At 41.2% G+C, this 6,925-nt stretch overlaps 1 long non-coding RNA gene across 1 annotated transcript; it reads right to left on the reverse strand.

The window, feature by feature from the left end:
• On the reverse strand, positions 1-767 carry LOC110934493. Its single transcript, XR_002588385.2, has 2 exons — positions 529-767; positions 1-437 (listed from the first exon to the last, which is right to left on the reverse strand). It is a non-coding gene; the product is annotated as an uncharacterized LOC110934493 (long non-coding RNA).
• Between the last annotated feature and the right edge of the window lie 6,158 nt (positions 768-6,925).

The raw sequence follows: 6,925 nt of genomic DNA on the forward strand, positions 1-6,925 counted from the left end.
TTGATTCCAACTATTATTTTAATCATTCAAAAAAGAGTTCATTTCAATTGAAAATTTGATTCTTACTTGATTTCAATTGAAATTTTCTGCATAGAATTCAATCGTCTGAATCGTGAAATTGTTACACTAATTGCAACTCAAGAGAAAAAGAACGGGGATTATAGAAAACAGAAAACGCAGATGATTTAATAGTCTACCATTGTAGATTGAATCATGGATTTATAATTAGATCAACTTCATATACCATCGATAGTTGAAGCATATTGATCATTCTTCACTCTTCTTCGAATTCGTTAAAAACAAATTCGCCTCTACAAACCATTAGGACCATTGCCCTGTTTTCTCTTCGAATCGCCATCAATTGATCTACGTGAATCGCCGTAAAATTGGCCTCTGATATCGCCATATGCAAATCGCAATCAATTGTGTTCTAATTTCTGCAATTAATGTTAAATAAATTCAATCAAATGCGTTTTCTTTAATAATCACTATCAAAAACCGTAATGAAACACAATATTAAAATGTTACGTTTGATGTCGAGCGTGAGTGAAGCGATGTCGAATTCGAGCGTGAGTGAAGGGCTGCAATATCAGAATGAATTTGAACAACAGAGAACGAAATTAGGAGATAGTAACGGGATATAAATTTCGTTTCAGTTGACGAACGTTTAAGATTTGGAGATTCGAATGATGTGGCGGTTGAAGAAATAAAAAGGATTTTGAAGAACCGAAAGGTGTGCCGGTTAGGGAAAAAATGCGGCTGATACATTTTAGTAGGAAAGGAACGTTCAGGAAATAATAGTATTATATACAATTAATATCAGTAGGGTATTTTAATTAATTTTGAAGTGGGGATATGCATGATGTTGGTATTCTTTTTTAATGGGAGGGTGCGTTCCAACGAAATGATGCGATGGTTCGGTAATGGCAACTTAAATTGCTAATTGTATTATTATATAATTTGTGAACCAGATGAGAGAGAGACCAAAATGATGGTTTTCGTATTTACTTATTGGGGTAACTGCCTGCAAGAAGTTTTCTTTCTAAATTCATATTGCTCAAAACATTAGGTTTATAATTCATATAACTAGACTAATTATTAATGTTGTTCTAGAACTATTTAATTAATTACAAATGTTTATTAATCATCTTTTAATCAAATATAAAAACACATAAAACAGAGGTGACAATGTGACTGACACTAACAACTCTCCCACCGGTGACACTAGCATGCATCATCGGTCACCAAGACCTCCACGCTACGATCTCAACTCACCTCCATTCCGAACAACCGCCGATCAACACACTCGAATTGCCGGATTTCTCCAAGATCTCCGGCATAGACCGAACCCCTAAGGATAAGGAGGATCAATTGCCGTCTGCTTACACTTCTACCGGCATTATTAAACGTGATTGGCTCTTGAAGCATCGAACTAGGGTTCCGGCCGTTGTTGCTGCTCTCTTTGATGTGGGTCAGTTGTCCGGTGATCCTGTTCAGTGGCAGCAGGTCTGCACCGATCTCGAATACCTGAAGTATGATGTTTATTTGTTGTGATTTTGTTTTATTTGTTTGGGAACGGTGGTGATGGTTGGGAATGCTGGTGATTTGTAAGCGGGGTGATGGATGTTGGGAAGAAGAAGATGATGATAGGGGTAGGGTGAGGGTGGGGTAAGTTATGAGGATCACTTGAAATTTGACTTTTTAGATTTTTATTTTTCTTATTTATTAAATGTCCGGATAGTTCTTGTGGTTTGCCCCTTTTAAGGAAAGGTTATTTTTGTCATTTCACACACTCTTAACTGAAAAAACTAACTAATGTTAGGTATAGGGACTATCCGGGAACGAAATTGCAAAAGTTGCGGACTTTAGCTGTAATTTTAAAAAGTTAGGGATTAAAGGTGAAAAAGAGAGAAACCATAGAGACTATCCGGGCATTTAACTCTCTCAATAATATATACCCTCTTTATAAAAATACAAATAATAAAGAGACAAAGCTATAGAGCAAATTAAATACTACTCCCTCCATCCAATTAAAAGTATCATATTTTGAATTTTCAAAATCTTTATTTATAAACTTTGACCTTCAATAATTTTGTTTGTGTTAGATAATACTTGATGAAAGTTATATGATTTGAGTGTGTTTTACAAGTGTTTTTATCGGGTTAATTTTCATCAAGTTTTATATAACACAAAAAATATATAATTAAAGTCAAAGTTTATAAATAAAGACTTTGAAAATTTAAAATAAGAAACGTTTAATGGGACGGAGGGAGTATATCAACGTCGTATCGTCGTCGTCGTCGTCGTCGTCGTCGTCGTCAGAGTAAACTGCAATTTTTGCCTCTATGTGGTTTGCTCCAGTTTATAATTTGCTCCATATCTTTTACTTTTTCCACTCTGCTTCCCTATAGCTACATTTTATCACACCTTGTCTCCCTTTGTCAGTTAAGTTAACTGTTTGTTTAACTGTCTGACTGTGGATGAAAAAACTAAACTACCATTTTTCTATTACAATTTGAGCCCCTATGGTTTCATTATATTACAATCACCTACCACCGTCATCATCACCACTATCACTCACCACCATCATCACAGCTATTCATTACCAAAAAAATGAACATTTCTCAACATTACAATTGTCTAGATTCTTATCTATAGTATATTATTTGGTCAATTGTGAAATGTTAATTATGTACAACTATACAATTAAGACTTTCTTTAGTTATTTACTAAAAGAGTAAAACCATCACCTAGCCAATTTTGGTATAACAACCCTCCTAGAACCCTTAACACGATCCTAGATGTCCGAAAATATACCCCGTACGCGAGAAACGAGCCTAAAATACCATTATACTTATAAAAATCAAGAAAAAAACGAAATCTGTGAGTCGCTTGCTGGGCGCGGCCCCCTTAGCCGCATCTATCGCGGGACGCGACTGACCTGGATTGCCAGACAAGGCATTGCGCCACGTGTCCGGTGACTCATCAGACCTACCCCTTGACTCGACGAAGCTATAACCGCCACGTGGGCTCTCGCGGGCCGCGAAGGCCGAAGCCTCATCTTTCGCGGGGCGCGAGCCGCCATACGGAAAGCCTATAAATAGAGGTCGACGGCTCATTTGTCAGTCGTTCAAAATTCTGAATTCTCTCTAAATTTCTGATAGTTATTATTATTCTCGGGCATAATACCCACTATAAAGCAAAGCTCTACCTTGTTGTAAGTATTATAACCCTGCTGTTACCCTATACGATCGATTTAGGGCTCCGTAACGCATGTCAACGCTCTGCCTGACTCAGTCGTTGGAGTTCTGTCTCGTGTTACCCCCGATTGATCTAGGATTTCGTAATGCATGTCAAGGCTCTACCTGAGTCAGTCATTGGAATTCTGTCTCGAGTTGTACGGTTAATGTGATTTGGGTTATTTTACTAACACGGGTGTATTATTTAATTTTAATAGATAATATCCAGGAGAATCACCAGGAAGCTATAGTATTATCACCTAAGTCAACAATGTAAGTACATTCACGTTTTCTCATTATTTGAGAGTACATTTTTGTGAGTACATTCACCTTTTCCATTTGCATCACAGTTTCCTTCTGTTGCACCACCCACTGCACCGTCCTTCACTCCATCTAGCGAGCCATTTCTATGGACTACGCCCCCGATCATGCCCCTGTCCGATCCATATCACCCATACCATGTTGGGTATTCTATGGAGGACATCCTCACATCGCTGGTGATACAGCAGGAGGCACTAACCCGTCGCATACAGGAGCTAGAGAGAGCTCAGTGACCACCGTGCCATTGTCAGACCCCACCTGCAGCATCACATCCTCCGCGTCCACTTTCACCCGACTCAGACGTCCGCTTCATGACTTCCGAGCAGCAAATAGCATACTTGCTGCGCGTCAGTCGTGCTTTAGAGCAGGACTGGTTGCATATGCGTTGTTTACTCTTCTCTCGTTTTCCCCCTCCTCCTCCGCCATCAGCATAGGCCTTTTGATTCGACGCAGGTAGACTTTTGGTGAGACGACCGCGAATGTGCAGATTACACAGCTTTTTGGAGACCGCATTTTGATGATTATGTCTTTTGATGTTTTGTATATTGGTTGTTGTTGTCACTGATTAGATAGTTTGGACTAGGGCGATGTGGCCCTTAGTCACTCGTGATGTACGATACGATTACAAAACTTGTAAACATTATTGTGGTCTTGATTTATGGTAGCGCAATCGCAGTATTCTCATTATATATGATGTTGCATTGATTGTTTACATTCTATAACATGTGATGTTATGTGCTTGGTTTATTTGTAACATGAGACGTTATGTGTTTGATAAATGGTATACGTATGATTCATTTACTTATTATGACCTGACCAACATGAAACATCTTTTAGAAGATGCCACCGAGACGTGATCCACGCATGCCTACCAACGAGGCAGAACTCCAAGGAATCACTGTTGCCGCCATAGCGCAGTATGCAGCCTCACAAGGAGGAACCAGCGGGAGCAATTCAAACAACAACGGCAATAACAATCCACCCCATGGTAATGTTAAGTCGTTTGAGACATACTACGATACATTTGGATATTTATAGCACGTCCGCTAATACCATTTGTATATTCTAACGTATGTGCATGGTGCACCTACAAGCAATTTCTCGATTGCAAGCCCGTGAATTTTGACGGCTATTTTTGGAATGAGCAAGTGTGGAGAGAAGACTGAGTCTGTTCTTAGAATGAGCAAGTGTGCTCCCGAGCAACAAGTGACCTACATCTCAGGGCTATTTTTGGACGGAGCCCTATCTTGGTGGAACTTGCAAGTGCAAACTCTTGGTGAAGCTGCTGCTTATGCGATGTCATGGAATGAGCTAAAGGAGCTCATGCGAAGGAAGTACTGCTCACGCGCTGAAATTCAAAAGCTGGAGACTGAGTTTTGGCATCTAAAAATGGAAGGTCCCAAGATTGCCGAGTATGTTCAGAGATTCCATTATTTGTCCCACTTAGTGCCATACATGGTTACACCGGAGTTCAAACGCATCGAGCGCTTTATCTGGGGATTAGCAGCTCAGATAATGAGTATGGTTACTACTTCCAAGCCTGCGACAATCACAGAAGCCATTGATCTCAGTGTGGCTCTTACTGCGGAGGCCATTCGCTTGAACAAGTTTTCGAATGTTGAGCAGAAGAAGAAGGAGACTCACATAGAGTCGTCTGGTGAGAATAAAAGGAAATTCTCGAACTTCAAGCAGGGTACAAACAATGCAAACAAGAAGAGTGCATCAAGCACACCGGCCAGGGCCAAAACCGGTGATGAAAACAAAGGAAAGGGTTACATGGGCACTCTGCCCAAGTATAACACATGCCAGCGCCATCATTCTGGCCGGTGTGGAACAAAAACATGTGAAGCTTGTGGGAAAAGTTGGCCACTTCAAGGATACTTGCTGGGTTGGTTCAGGCCAGGGTGGCCAAAGGGGTTTCAATAAAAACAATCGTGGTGGTAATGGAAACCGGCCACAGAGGAATAATGGAGGAAATGGTAATCGTGGGAATGCCCCGAATCAAGCTGGTAACCAGGGAACGAATGGAAATCGAAGCGGGAATGGTAATGTGAATGGCCGAGGGCCAGGATGCTTCAACTGTGGGGACGTTGGGCACTTCAAAAGGGAATGCCCAAAACTGAATCAGGCACAAGGCAGAGTCTTTAATATTGGCGCTAGGGAAGCACACCAGGATCCCAATGTTGTCACTGGTACGTTCCCTATAAACCAACGCTTTGCAACTGTTCTTTTTGATACTGGTTCCGATTATAGTTTCGTATCGTTAGAATTTAAGAATATACTTGGGTTGGCCACTAGTAAGTTAGATGTTCTGTACTCGATTGAATTGGCAAATGGGAAACTAATTGAAACGGGTGAAGTCATCAGGGGATGCATGATAGAACTGGGTGGGCACGAATTTACGCTAGACCTACTGCCAGTCGAGTTGGGAAGCTTCGACGTGGTAGTGGGAATGGATTGGTTATCAAGCAACAAGGCCGAGATTGTTTGCCACGAAAAGACCATTCGCATCCCAATGACAGATGAAGAGACGATCGTAGTACACGGAGAGAAGCGTGATACGCCATTGAGAATCATTAGTTGTCTGAAAGCTAGAAAGTGCTTACAGAAGGGATGTGTTGCCTTTTTGGCACACATTGTGGTTAAAGAAGCTGCTGAGCCAAGGATCGAAGACATTCCAGTCGTGAGAGAATATACTGAAGTCTTTCCAGAAGACTTGCCAGGATTGCCGCCACAACGACAAGTCGAGTTTCATATTGACCTGGTTCCAGGCACCGTGCCTGTAGCCAAGGCACCCTATCGACTTGCACCGTCAGAGATGCAGGAGTTGTCAACGCAACTCCCGGAGCTGTTGGACAAGGGATTCATCAGACCAAGCTTCTCACCTTGGGGAGCTCCATTTTTATTCGTTAAGAAGAAGGATGGTCATTTCGTATGTGTATAGACTACCGCGAGCTTAACAAGTTGACTATCAAGAACAGATATCCTTTGCCAAGGATTGACGACCTATTTTATCAGCTGTAAGGTTCAAGTTACTATTCAAAGATCGACCTTCGCTCAAGATACCACCAACTAAGGATACAAGAGGAAAGTATCCCAAAGATGGCCTTTAGGACTCGTTATGGACATTACGAGTTCCTGGTTATGCCGTTTGGATTGACAAACGCACCGGCAGTCTTCATGGACCTGATGAACCGAGTCTGCAAGTCGTACTTGGATAAGTTTGTGATCGTATTTATTGATGATATTCTAATCTACTCGAAGACAAAGGGCGAGCACGAACAGCACTTAAGAGCTATTTTAGAGCTGCTTAAAAAGGAGAAGTACGCTAAGTTCTCAAAATGTGAGTTTTGGCTACGCGAAGT

This window comes from Helianthus annuus, chromosome 4 (assembly GCF_002127325.2).
Source record: "Helianthus annuus cultivar XRQ/B chromosome 4, HanXRQr2.0-SUNRISE, whole genome shotgun sequence".
Classification (NCBI taxonomy): Eukaryota; Viridiplantae; Streptophyta; class Magnoliopsida; order Asterales; family Asteraceae; genus Helianthus; species Helianthus annuus.